This window comes from Pleurodeles waltl, chromosome 1_2 (genome assembly GCF_031143425.1).
Source record: "Pleurodeles waltl isolate 20211129_DDA chromosome 1_2, aPleWal1.hap1.20221129, whole genome shotgun sequence".
Taxonomy (NCBI): Eukaryota; Metazoa; Chordata; class Amphibia; order Caudata; family Salamandridae; genus Pleurodeles; species Pleurodeles waltl.
The window spans coordinates 1,199,162,829-1,199,178,350 of NC_090437.1; positions in this window are offsets into that span (position 1 = coordinate 1,199,162,829).

Genomic DNA, 15,522 nt, shown 5'->3' on the forward strand with positions numbered 1-15,522 from the left:
TTCGGGTATTGAGTGTGGGCCTCGCCCATGCCTTTTGGGCCCAGTGGTCCATGGACTATGATAGTGGAATACCTTGGACTTGTATTCTTGGTGTATATATTTGTTTATAGTGTGAATATCTTTATATATGTATAGATTTTTGATTACTGTCTTTGGATATATTACAATCATTCGACTCATTTCCTTTTGTCCTTGCATTCTTCCGGGGGGGGGGGTTGAGGGGTGTAACTGTAATGTATCATGATGTATTAGAGTGTGTGTTGTCGTGGGTGAGGGTGGGGGTGGGAGTGTTGCGTGTTGCATGTGTGTGTCACTGTATTTTCCCTCCCCTGTGTCGTAGGGTGCAGTACTCACCGTGGTCTTCGCCACTGGCATTCGTGCTCCTGGTAGAGGAGCAGGAAGATAAAGGCTGGTAGAATCTGAAGTTCCGGTTCCATGGTGTCCTGGTTCCTCGTGGGATGTGTAGAGTTAAGCGTTTCCCCTTCCAAGTCCTGTTTCCGCCGTGTTTTTGTTCGCAATGAATCCGCCCCAGAAAAGGTGGCGGATTGGCCTGTTGTAATTCTGTGGGCGGTACATTGTCCTCCGCCTGTCTGTTGGCAGTTACCGCCGCGTTGTTTGTTTGTACCGCCTTGACGGTCGGAGTGGTAAAGTGGCTGTCTATGTTGCCGGTTTCCGCCATGGTCGTAATTCCATTTTTTTTTCCGCCGGCCTGTTGGCGGTTTTACCGCCGCTTTAACACCGACCGCCAGGGTTGTAATGACCACCATAGTTTTTAAACATGAACCATTAGTGAAGTCATGTAAATCTCTGCATGACCCAGATTATTAAAGAACAACATTATAGTCTAACTAAATCAAACACATTAAGGGGTGTAATTTTTTGTGACGGTCTGGTGGCGCTAAGCCCTGCGCAGTATTTACAAGGTGGTGTTAAGCCACTTTTTGTGGCTTAACACCACCTTGTAAATATGGCCCCTTCACACGCAGACCTTTGCAGGAAGGGGCGTGCAATGGGTTTTGCTGTGTGCGTTCCACAGCAACACCCATTGCATTTTGACGCTGCCTCAGATTTATGAGTTTTCATAAACCTGAGGCAGCGCCAAAATCTAACGCCACCCCAGGGGTGGCGTTAGCAAGGCAAGGTGTTAGCAAGGCGCAACGAGGAGAAATACTTTTATTCCTCCTCGTTTTTTGCTTTTTCTATGTGTGCTGCATTCTGGGAGCAAGCATACAAAGAGCAAAATGCCAAAAATAATTGTTTATGTGCATTCTGCAGCACACACAGAAGCGCCAAATCACCATTAGTGATTGTTTATGTACAAGAAGGGACACCTTCACGCACATAAACAATCAAACCCCTCAAGGCAGGCATCCTTGCACGATGATGCAAGAATGCCTGCACTGGCGCTGGGCAGCTCAATTTAGCATCAGCCCAGAGGGAAATACAGGGGTGCGCTGTATTCTACTATGTAGGGCTCAACCCTGCGTTTCTAAAGTGACTCAGCATGGCTCTGCCAATTTTAGCACAACACCGCGCTGCACCACTTTTTAGTAAATCTGGCCCTAGGTTTTTGTACTACTGGTATTTTGAGCTTTCATCTTTGAAAGTGCTTTCATTTGTGATAATGAATAAAATTGAGTTATAGTGAAATACAGTAATTGTCTTAAGATCACACAATTTAAGTGGTGAATCCCTGTTTTATCCAAGTTTTGTTGATTCACTTTGTGCAAATCAGCCACTGAATGAGTGTTTATTAGTCTTTTATTTGTTAGGGCTTTGTTTTTAATCTCTTTGTGCAATTTTTATTTAGTGCAAACTTGACCCAAAGGTATTGCAGTGTTTTACGTGAGCACTAATTACATTATACAAGGTTACAATAATTTTTATAGGCACATGGGAGACTAAGGGCCATATGTATGAACACATTTTCCCATAGACACAAAATGGGTAAAACCCTTTGATACATCTGGCCCTAGTGATTTGCCCAGAATCACAAGTTGGTAAGCCAGCACCAATAACTGAATCTGATTCATGGTTCCCCAGTTCCAAACTCAACAGCTTTGGCTGTAATGCCACTTCCTGGGTAGAAGGAGGGTGGTAGGCGGAAGCCAGTGTAAGTATTGTATTTTTTGCCCTTTTAGCACAGAAATAGTGCTGAAAATTGCACCGAAATACACCAATTAAAAAAATATATCTTATCAGGAAGAAACCTCTCTCCCAAAACCCCCCTCATGACAGCTTTGCTCACATTCAGTATGCTTCAATCATTGCTCGTACGCCCTACTACTTTCAAATTCCACAAGCCACCACAGGGCACCATACCTGTTTGCCCAAGATGTTGCTTTATGGTGAGAATTGTTTTTCTATCGTGGTTGGGCAACACACACAGGTACCCAGCTATTATTAGGAAACACTTCCTATAATAAAATTTATAACCTGTTGGCTTTGCCAGCGCTTGTTTGAAGTTTAACATTGTCAATATGTACTGAAAGTTTGCTACCGTTCAGTAGTTAGAAGAACTCACTGCTGCCCAGAGCGCTCGATGCTTGGCTGAGTTTGCTAAATATTTAGGTATCATCACCGCCCCTTAGTGTACCTTTAAGGTTCAGTGGACCTTTCACCCACACATTTTTATTATTACTATTAAGCTTATATACAAATAAAAAGTGAAATAAAACTAAAGCAGGGCGTAGGCCTGAACAGGGGCGGACTGGGTCTGATGGGACACGAAAGCTGGCACGGCACAAGTTCAAAAGTTGGAAATACTTTGTAAGTCCTGCGGAAGCTCGCGCCTGAGTTTGTGGCCAAGAATGAGAAAGCCCACAGTGTTTACATTTAAAACTGACATGCAGAGGGATGAGGGGTCTTCGAGGTAACGGTCAGGTGTGTTGATGCGGGGGGTTATTAGATGTATGCACACATCATATTATTAGACTCCATTATGCCATTGCCACAGCATAAGGTCTATTATTTTTTTTTAATCTTGCTGTTTGCAGTAGCTGAAGACTCAAGAAACAGGGAGCACCAGAGGCACAAGATCAGTGGTGCTTGAATCATTTTTGGAGTGAGGGTGCAGCCATCAATGTTACATCACTGAAGTCACAGAGATTGTCACACAAGGCACAGGTGTAGCAAATGATCCACCCCCAGGCAGCAGGAGAGTGGTAAGGGTGTATTATGTAGCAGGTGGTGCATTTTGGAGCATGAGGTTGGAACTATATTATGAAAGTAAGGTGTGTTAGCACACTGTATTTTACAGACAGCACATTTTCCATTGACATGGCCACTAAGTTTGCGTAGAAGTGCAGTCTTACTGATGTGAGGATAGTGAGTTTCAGTGAATGTTTATCATTTGCTTATCATCCAGCAACGTGTCTTGAATTGTTTTGAGCCTATTAAAAATCTGTTTCAACCACACTTAAGAATTACAAAAGTATGTTATTTTTGTTATTTCCTAACTGCTAATGTATTCTGAAATATTTCCATAGTTCAGTTACAGGAGTTAGAAACCTGCAGCCTTTCTGTTCACACTCCCTGTACCACAGCAAGAATGCCACACAGTTCACTCTACAAAATCCTCTCATTTTGTGGTCAGAGAAAATAAACACCAATCTCCATGTTAAAAGAATGGGTAGCAATTTCTCAGAAGACGAAGCTGGCCATTTGACCTCTGTCTTTAAAACACAGATGATGTGACAAGATAAAAACAGAATTTAAATACGTTTTTATTGCTCATTCAGCTTCTGAACCTCAGCATGGTTATTCTGCGGGTGCTTCGGTACCCCCAAACACCTATTTCTAGTGCCTATGTACAGCTTCCAGTAATGACTCAGTGGGGGTCCATTAATAATTAAGTGGGGACCGACAGATCTCAAATGGTTAAGAACCACTGCTGTAGGGCACAAGAGTGTATTTCCTAAGCTATGAGGACACTTAGGGCCTCATTACAAGTTTGGCGGTCTGACCGCCAGACTGCCATGCTGGCGGCCGCCAAAAGACCACCATGTTGGCGGTCTCACATACCGCCGTATTACAAATTGAACAGCCAGGACCGCCAACACAGGCAAAACAACGACACCGCCAGGACTCTGGAGGGCGGGATATAGGTGGTCAACCCACCAGCACCACCAGCTCGTCAACCAACCACCTACTGTATTATGACTCACAAATCACAATGGCAGTACATCCATGGGGGTCTACCAATGGCGGCATGAACCGCGGCGGTCACCACCGTAATACACACCACCACATTGGATGGATTCAAATTCCACTCATTCACACACCTACAAACTTCACTATAAAACACACCTCTTACACAACACAATCCTTTGCATCTACAATGCCACACATAGAAGCCAGAGCCCAAAATAAGAGAGACAGTGCCATAGATTAGGCCCCCCTCTAACTTTCACATAGCACTTATCCCACACCCGCACAACACACCCAACACACAAACTAGCACCTCTACACATAATGTACCAACCGTCACCCCCTCAACACACAGCACCTACACCCCATCAACCTGTTTTTGTGTTGTCTACCACAACGTCACCATAAAAAAAATCCCTGTTTCACAGACGACGAGTTAAGAGTCATGGTGGATGAAATTATCAGAGTAGAGCCACACTTATTTGGAGCCTAAGTCCAACAGACTACAATTGCGAGGAAAATGGAAATGTGGCAAAGAAAAGACGACAAGGTGAGTTCTGTAGGCAGCTACCCGCGCACAAGGGATGACATCAAGAAGAGGTGGGGAAAGGTGCGTTCCATGTCAGCCAGGCACCAGCTGGCGGGCCTCAAGTCTGGCGGTGGTCTCCCACCTCCTCCCCCACAGTTCACATCATGGAAGGAGAAGGTCTTGGTCATTCTGCATCCTGAGGGCTTGACAGGAATACCTGGGGGAGTCAAGTGGGTAAGTCACTGTAAGGAAATGCCTCCTTGGCATGGTTACCCCCTGACTTTTTGCCTTTGCTGATGCCAAGTTATGATTTGAAAGTGTGCTGGGACCCTGCTAACCAGGCCCCAGCACCAGTGTTCTTTCCCTAAACTGTACCTTTGTCGCCACAATTGGCACAACCCTGGCACCCAGGTAAGTCCCTTGTAACTGGTACCCCTGGCACCAAGGGCCCTGATGCCAGGGAAGATCTCTAAGGGATGCAGCATGTCTTATGCCACCCTGGGGACCCCTCACTCAGCACATACACACTGCTTGCCAGCTTGTGTGTGCTCATGGGGAGAAAATGACTAAGTCGACATGGCACTCCCCTCAGAGTGCCATGTCAACCTCACACTGCCTGTGGCATAGGTAAGTCACCCCTCTAGCAGGCCTTACAGCCCTAAGGCAGGGTGCACTACACCACAGGTGAGGGCATATGTGCATGAGCACTATGCCCCTACAAGCAAAACCTTAGACATTGTGAGTGCACGGTAGCCATAACAGTATATGGTCTGGGAGTCTGTCAAACACGAACTCCACAGCACCATAATGGCTACACTGAAAACAGGGAAGTTTGGTATCAAACTTCTCAGCACAATAAATGCACACTGATGTCAGTGTGTACTTTATTGCAAAATACACCCAGAGGGCATCTTAGCGATGCCCCCTGAAAACATACCCGACTTCCAGTGTGGGCTGACTAGTTTTTTCCAGCCTGCCACACACCAGACATGTTGCTGGCCACATGGGGAGAGTGCCTTTGCCACTCTGTGGCCAGGAACAAAGCCTGTACTGGGTGGAGGTGCTTCTCACCTCCCCCTGCAGGAACTGTAACACCTGGCGGTGAGCCTCAAAGGCTCACCCCCTTTGTTACAGCGCCACAGGGCATCCCAGCTAGTGGAGATGCCCGCCCCTCCGGCCACTGCCCCCACTTTTGGCGGCAAGGCTGGGGGAGATAATGAGGAAAAAAAGGAGGAGTCGCCCACCAGTCAGGACAGCCCCTAAGGTGTCCTGAGCTGAGGTGACTCTTACATTTAGAAATCCTCCATCTTGCAGATGGAGGATTCCCCCAATAGGATTAGGGATGCGCCCCCCTCCCCACAGGGAGGAGACACAAAGAGGGTGTAGCCACCCTCAGGGCCAGTAGCCATTGGCTACTGCCCTCCCAGACCTAAACACACCCCTAAATTCAGTATTTAGGGGCTCCCAGAACCGAGGAAGATAGATTCCTGCAACCTAAAGAAGAAGAAGGACTGCTGACCTGAAGCCCTGCAGTGAAGACGGAGACGACAACTGATTTGGCCCCAGCCCCACCGGCCTGTCTCCCTACTTCGAAGAAAACTGCAACAGCGACGCATCCAACAGGGTCCAGTGACCTCTGAAGCCTCAGAGGACTACCCTGCATCTAAAAGGACCAAGAAGCTCCTGAGAACAGCGGCCCTGTTCAACAAACCTCAACTTTCTGCAACAAAGAAGCAACTTTTAAAGACCACACGTTTCCCGCCGGAATCATGAGACTTTCCACTCTGCAACCGACGCCCCCTGCGGAAAACTAACACTACAGGGAGGACTCCCCAGCAACTGCGAGCCCGTGAGTAGCCAGAGTTGACCCCCGTGAGCCCCCACAGCGACGCCTGCAGAGGAAATCCAGAGGCTCCCCCTGACCGCGACTGCCTGTAACAAGGAACCCGACGCCTGGAACCAGCACTGCACCCGCAGCCCCCCAGGACCTGAAGGAACCGAACTCCAGTGCAGGAGTGACCCCCAGGTGGCCCTCTGCCTAGCCCAGGTGGTGGCTACCCCGAGGAGCCCCCCCCTGTGCCTGCCTGCATCGCTGAAGAGACCCCTGGGTCTCCCCATTGATTCCTATCAGAAACCCGACACCTGTTTGCACTCTGCACCCGGCCGTCCCTGTGCCGCTGAGGGTGTACTTTCTGCGCCTGCTTGTGTCCCCCATGGTGTCCTACAAAACCCCCCTGGTCTGCCCTCCGAGGACGCTGGTACTTACCTGCTGGCAGACTGGAACCGGGGCACCCCTATTTCCATTGAAGCCTATGTGTTTTGGACACCACTTTGACCTCTGCACCTGACCGGCCCTGAGCTGCTGGTGTGGTAACTTTGGGGTTGCCTTGAACCCCCAACGGTGGGCTACCTTAGACCCAACTTTGAACCCTGTAAGTGTTTTACTTACCTGTGAACTTAACATTTACTTACCTCCCCCAGGAACTGTGATTTTTGCAGTGTCTACTTTTAAAATAGCTTATTGCCATTTTTGTCAAAACTGTACATGCTATTGTGATTATTCAAAGTTCCTAGAATATCTGAGTGAAATACCTTTCATTTGAAGTATTACTTGTAAATCTTGAACCTGTGGTTCTTAAAATAAACTAAGAAAATATATTTTTCTATATAAAAAACTATTGGCCTGGAGTAATTCTTTGAGTGTGTGTTCCTCATTTATTGCCTGTGTGTGTACAACAAATGCTTAACACTACCCTCTGATAAGCCTACTGCTTGACCACACTACCACAAAATAGAGCATTAGAATGATCTATTTTTGCCACTATCTTACCTCTAAGGGGAACCCTTGGACTCTGTGCATGCTATTTCTTACTTTGAAATAGTATATGCAGAGCCAACTTCCTACAGTCACTACACTAATAATGCCACCAAAATGTATTGTCATATATGCTCACTGATCACTTTTTGCCACCTTAACAGTCAACCCACTCACCACCCCTGTGTCCAACTGTCCAAATACCCCTGTCTGGCATCTCACATGTGAAGAAAACTCACCTGGGGGCACAGTATCTGTGCATGGTGTGGGTAGTATAGGGACTGACAGCCCTACAACTCCCAGCGGGCACTGTTCTACCATTAAGAAAACCAGAACATTGCCCCATAATTTAAATAGCCTTGCATGTAAACTAAACAATGGAGTTTACTCACCTGAATGTTCCACAATTATATAGTCTGTAGGAATGACAGCAATGCCATGGACATTTGCTAAACTGTCCCTTCTATAGAACTGTACTCACCTAGGGGATAACAATTGTAAAGTCTGTTGGCATAAGGCAGCTATTGACAGGAATGCCAAGGACAGCTGCCACTAACATACCTCTCACACATGGGTACAACTGTGCCCTCTGCTACTCTGTCCCTTCTACCTCCAATCACCTCTAGAGCTGTACTCACCTAGGGGGATGACAATTGTATAGTCTGTTGGCATAGGACAGCTAATGACAGGAATGCCAAGGACAGCTGCCACTGACATACCCCTCACACACAGCTACAACTGTATCCTCTGCTACTCTGTTCCTTCTGCCTCCCATCACCTATTGGACTCTACTCATCTGGGGGGATCTCACATATATGCAGTGTGCTGTACTTGGTGTAACCTGTAACATATGTCTAGGTAGAATGGTTACTCCAAATCTGATGGCCAGGTCAGTGTCCACATGACATTGTGCAGCTGTCTGTTAACTCAACAATGAAGAACTGCTAACTGGTAGGTACCATGAAACATATAATGCAACACTTCTGCCAAGATATTTGTCAATGAACAGACATCCAAGTACCAAGATACTCTGACATCCTGTAGCAAGGTGACTTAAAAAGGAATTGTCGGTACCCCAAATGTTAGGTCTTCATAATTGAAAGCAGGTGGCACTGTCACATAAGGGGATCAAGCAACGCCAATCTGTATATGGCCCAAAGCAAATCTACCTGTCAAAACTGGTGCTACATCTCACATTACAACCTGTAACTGTCTGTTTCACATCTTCTACCTGACACTGGGACCACGGAAAGCACTCCAGAGACAACCACTTCCCCCCCTGGATGAAGCCCTCAGTGAGGAGAACACTCCTGGATGTGTGGACATTGGGGATGGTTCTGGCCCATCGGGGCAACCTGGTCAGATGACAACTGTCAGCCTCACCCTGCTCACATCGACTCCTCTCTGCCCTGTTAAATGTACATCCCAGGCATGCAGTCTCCCCTAAACCTGTGTCCGAAGGACAGTAACAACCATCATGTGATCCCTAGTCTAGATACCGGAGTCACAAGTCGAAAATCCTGACAATGATGGACCTAGCACCAGTGGCAGTGGGCTAACTATGCCAAGGGCACAGGCATGTGGGGGTAGGGTGCTCAGAAGGGATGGTGTGGGCCAGCGGCTTGAGGCTGCTAGGGATGGTTCTGGCCAGGACACCACCTCCCAAGTCTTGGGAGCCAACCAACAATCCCAAGGCATGATGGGCCAGGTACTTGCCATGATGGGGAGATGAAGCAGCTGCAGAGGGACAACCACCAGGAAGTCATGCAACAATGGGAGGGCCACAATGCCCACATGGTTTCCCTAACAGGGGTGCTGAGAGACATCAACACCACCCTGAGCAGGTAATGCCCACAACATCAGACCCTTGCCATTGGCCAAGTTACACCAGCCCCTTCAACATCTGTGGCAGCCAGTGGAATGAAAACCCTGCCAGGGGAAGGACATGCCTCAGACACCCAGGCCTCTGTTGCTGAAGAACACCCCAAAAGCGGGGACATCCACCCAAACAACCTGGAGGTGCAGATGGCAAGGCAACAACCACTGCCAGGTAGTAACCCCCAACTGATAGATTCCCTTTGATGCACCCTGTTGACGTTTCTAAAACCACTTTCTAATTTTCCAGGATAGTAGGACACTGGATTTGGGACTTCAAAGCTAATCAAATGATACATCCACCATCACTGATCCCTTCACTGTTTGAACGTTATTTCTTTGCCCACATTCATCCTAATCTCCTGTGCACACGAAGATAAACACAACTAATACACTATCTATGTATGATCATTATTTTTCATCTATGTGAATAGTTTAATCTGAATATATTTCATGCTCATGGTTAACTCATAAGAAGGAAATGTAAGGAGGGACATGTCATAGGTAGTGCCATGCTGGTGATCACTTTCAACACACTGACACAAGTGGACAATCACCAGTCTCTATTTATTATACACACATAGGCTGACCAAATGACAGGACTGTTATAGTCAAGCATGTCTGAACCATTTTTGCTTCTGACTAGGTGTCAGTAGGTAACATCCCACTGACCACTGAAATAAGGAACATGTCAGACTGTGTCCCTCTGAATAGCCTAACAGATGGGTGGAAATTGTCATCAGCTTAACCATTTCACATACCTATACCATACCTACCAAATCAACAAACCCCATAATACAGACAGGGGACAGTACAACAGACCCTATTCAGAGAACCTTTCACTTACAATGTTCAGGCATATGTAGGCATGTCATTCACCCATGTCAATGTTGACACACAAGCACAGTGGCCTGGAATGAGGGAACAGAATGACTGCTACAGACAAGCCAAACAGGACCATTGTCAAAACTATGTGAAGGTGGAGTGGATGGATTGCACAGGATGACATTTGTCCAAAACACATGATCACACATATGACACCATTGGCCCCACATACCACGGCAAACAGATCTATTGTGTAGCACAGATCTCGGCCATCGTCAATCTGTTCCAAATATTGTTGTTTCTCATATTGTGCATTTTGACTGCCCCAAACGAAGGAGATCCTCACGAGAATCACATCCTGTCTGATGGTCACACAGAGACCCTTCTCAACCAATCCTGACCCCTAAACTACCCCAAGGAGTCAGTGAAATTACAGAACATCACATGCTTACACTCAGGAGATCTGCCTGCATGTCTCCACCTTCATCCTCATCACTGTCATCCGTACTTAGCATTTCTGCATTCTCACCAGGTGGAATTGCTAGCTCCCCCTCATCTGGGATGTATGGGATCTGTCGCCTCAGAGCAAGGTTGTTGAGCATGCAGCTGGCCACAATGATCTGACATACTTTAGCAGGTGAGTAGAGGAGGGTTCCACCAGACTTATTGATGCTGCGGAATCTTGCATTCAGGAGCCCAAAAGCCTGCTTGACGACACGCGGGTCCTTTCATGGGCCTCGATGAAGCGGACTTCCCCTGGCGTGGTTGGGTTCCTTCACTGGTGTCAACATCCAGAAACAGTTTGGGTAGGCAGAGTCCCTTGTAAGGAATTATGATGTGTATAAACATAAGTCAAGGGCATCATCACATTTGGCAGTAGACATAGCATACAAACACACATGACATATGTAAAGTACCTACCAGCCAGGCCCTCTCTGGGTACTGTCATGTCATCAGCTGTAGGCTTGTGATGTTTCGCATGATGAAGGCATCATGGACTGAACCTGGGTACTGTGCACGTATGTGGTAAATGTAGAGTTCTGTCAAACAAACTACTTGGACATTTTTGGAGTGGAAGGTATTCCTGTTCCACTAGACCTGTTCATTGGCATGTGAGGGAACCAAGGCTACATGGGTACCATCAATGGCTCCCACTACATCTGGAATGTGTGTCAAACCATAGAACTCTGCTTTCACATGGAGAACATCTTCACATTGTGGAAATCGGATGTAGCTGTCCAGGTTTTCCAACATTGCAGAGAGTACATTCTTCAAGACCAGACTGAACATAGGTTGGGACATCCCTGCAGTTAGTGCCACTGTATTTTGGAAGGAGCCCGTGGCCAGGAAGTGCAGCACTTACATGACTTGAACAATGGGTAGTACGCTATTTGGATGACTAATGGCAGGCATCAGATCTGGCTCCAACTGACGACAGAGATCCTTGATTGTCTCCCTATCCAGGTGGTAAATTTGTATGACATGTCTATTCTCCATGGTCTGCAAGTCTGCTAGTGGACGGTACACAGGAGGTTGTCTGACACTTCTCATTCCAGAGTAACTATGTGAGAGAAAATAAGAAGGTATGTCCATCACTCATTGTGTCCCTTGTTAGTGACAGGGCATATGTGAAAACATGATACACAGCACATACCAATGGTAAAATCATCACATTAGTTACTTGTCATTCCCTTGCCTCAATTAAGGTGTGTATATATAACCTGATACATTAGCGAGACTATTTGATACTAACATAAAAGAATGCCTGTGATTAAAAGCCCAAAAAACAATTTTGCACATGGCCGAGAGGGTGGTTACTGTGCGACCAAAGATTCTTGAAACTTAGCAGGACAACATGAAAATACGATCCTTCATTCAGGACAAATAAACATCTTTAGACAATGCCAGTATTGAAGATTATGCCGTAGAAATGTTTCCCACATTGTAACACATCAAAAATTAACTTTCCAAACATCTAAAGGCTTCAAAATGACGACTGTCTGGCCTACTACACTGGAATAGGAAATGTCTGCGACCACCGGCGGAAGTTGTCATGGTGGTAGGCCGATGCTACCGCGGCGGACATTGCCATTGGATAACATTGGTGCCTGTGGTGGTCTGGGCCAATGGCAGTATCAGCCGGCAGTGACGGTCGTGTATGTGGCAGACATGACCGCCATCTCCTGCTTAATATCTCACTTGACTCATGACACTGATGCCAACAAGACCTCCACAACCTGAGCTGCTGCGTACGGCCTCTGGGAGCAATCATGCCACATCCTACAAGTGATAGGGCCCCTTTCCTTCTCACCAGAAGAGCTGGAGAAGCTTATGGAGGAGATCCTACCCCTGTACGGACAGCTCTACGGTACACCAGAGGAGCAGGTAAGAGCACCATGTGCACATATGCTGGCAGTTTGGGCTGGACTGTTCCCATCGGGAACAGGGTCATGGCTGATTTGCATATGGCTGGGTCCAAACTGGGGTGACGTGATGGGCAAAATAACAATGGATTAAACCCGGATCTATGACTGGGGTGAGGGTTTGAAAAGTTTTAACACTCCGTCCATCATTTTATTTTGTTTTGTGATGTTGCCTTGTGACCTGTGGGGACGATACAGTATGCAGCTTGTGATCATCAGGGGTTGTGGATGTATGTGGGCAATGTTTGCTATTTGGTGTACCTGTCACTTGTCATTTTTGTGTGATATGTTATATCGTGTTCCTGGTCAATGCCATGTGGATTGCTCATGTCACACAAAACACACTGCTCTACTAACTGGTCAGTGCAGGGGCTGGTGGTTGTGATGGGTACCCTTGTGGGGAGTGTTAGCAGTAATGTCCTCCTATGTCTGCTATGTGCCATAGGTGGACAGGATGGTCAAGAAAGGTTGTTATTGGCTTGTTGCACTGACTTGTATTTAACTCTGCCTGTTCTTGTGTGGGACTTGTGGATATGATTTTCTGTCTTGTCTTTTGAATCCATGCAGGTCAACACCCATTAGAAGAAGGGGATTTGGCGTGCCATCACCAAGAATGTGCGGACCCTGGGGTTCCACAGCCAGTGGAGTGCCCACTGTCGGAATAGGTGAGAGGACCTGAAACGCTGGGCCTGGAAGATCGCAGAGGCCCAGCAGGGGCCATCCTCCCAGTGAGGAAGTGGTGCCCGTCGGACCATAACCCACCTAATGGCCCACATTTTGGCGGTGGCCTACATGAGTTGGATGGGCATTTGAGGGCAGACAGCAGCCACAATGGGGTAAGTACAAACCTAACTCATGTTTGACCCTTTACCAGGTGATTGAGTGAGGGACAGAATGCAAGCTCTGACAATGTGGGAAGTGTCATGTGTCACAGATCTTCTGTGCTCACATTGGTGAACACGGGTCATGTATTGGCAACAAATGTGTACATTCATTTTGGTTTGGGACATGGTACTCAACAACGGGGACCCCTCAGTCTTATAGCACAGAATGGAGCACATATGACTGTGTTTTGTGTTCCAGTAATCTGCTTTTTCTACCCTGGTGGGTGTTAGTTCCCACCAACAGATCACTCCTCCCTAATATCACAGTAGAAATATGGGTAGGTTCTTGCTCTCTGTCCTCTGCTATATATCAGGGGTATGTCTATGTGTGATTTTAATTCAGGAAGGGGCAAGTCATCTCCAGTGTGTGTTGTTTTCTGATGTGTCACATCATTATGTGATGCAGGGGTGTCCATCAAACATCTCACATGACTTACATAGCTAACATCTTCACACCTGTTGCAAGGTAATTCCCCTTGGTAAGTGAGGAATGTACATTGACATATGTGATGTCCCTTCAGAGTTGACAAAATGCATGTTAGATGCCAGTGTGTATGTGCTACATTTCCACTGGGACACATATGTTTGTATCAGATGTAAGCATGTGATAGCCATGCTGATATCCTGAAAGCAGAAAGTGGTCACATTTTTGTTCATGTGATACTTTTGTATGTATGACACATAGGCAATTGTTGTCCACCCACAGCTATAGCCCAGACAGTAATTGTGTCAACATCATGTGTATTCTAAAAACAAAATTAATGCCATACTGTTTGAATTTATCATGTGTACCTGCTGTAGCTATGAAGGATTTGACACATGAGGCCATGCTGTTTGGAAACTTCATGTTTGACGATAAACCTATTTGGTGCAGTTGTGTAGTTCGTATAAACCTGTGTGTAGGTTGGTAAGTGTGACCTGACTTTTGGTTTGCATCAGGGTCGGTGTACCAGTAATGTTAGCATCACTTATGCTTTGCCTCTGGGAATCCTCCGGAGACAGATGACATGCTTGCCATGTCTGATGTGTGGGTAGTGATGTTGCTTCTCATTCTGTGACAAATTAGTTAACTCATGTTAGTGTTTGCAAGGACTGTCTCTCTCTTTCCTGCACAGTACAGTAGTCTTTTTGATACATACACATAAATGTTACTTGGTCCTTACATGACTATTATTGTTTGTCTTCTGGAGACATTTATCCTAGATATTTTGGACCCGAATCCATTGTTACGCCTTGCTACATCGCAATTGGGGTGTGTGTTTAACATTATACTACCTTTTTTGCTAACATTTGGCAGTTGTTACATGTTGATATGTCATATGATGGTATGTGTCCATAGTGATATGGTTGAATCTATGTCACTTGATGAAGGTATGGCTTATTTGTACCATGGTTGCCTGCCTTTACTTGCCAACATATGTTATATATGTTATTGCCTGGTACATGACATCAGGGGAAGGTATTTGTGTGATAAGGATTGGGTCCGTGTATTTGGTAAGCTACCTTACAGTGGGAATCCATTGCTTGTATACCGGTTGTCTATGTTGTGCAGAATATGACACCTGTATTGGGTGGAATAGTCACTTAGTCATGGTATGGTTAGTGTGATTACTCAACTTAATTCCTGCTATTGTAGTTTTCAGATAGCTTGCTTTGCTGGTGTGTTACAAATGTAAAACTGAGAAACATGCATTGTATTGTGTTGTTACATGATGTTAGCACTTTGCTGGCACTTCCTGGGGGGGGTCATTTGACATGATGGTATGCGATTTCTTTCTGATTTGCAATAGAAGTGCTATCATGTATTTGTTATGACCCTACTTCACTATTTTCAGCATCAGCACCAGCAAGCGGAGGAGATGGGGCACAGCTGAGTGGGGAAGCTTCTGGCCACGGGACCTGCGGTCACGACACAACAGACACTGAGGGACCCAGTGGCCTAGAGGGCGAGGGGAGTGCCATGGGGGTGACCGGGTCAGCAACATCTTATTGGAATTCTCCTCCAGTGGCCACTCTCTAGTG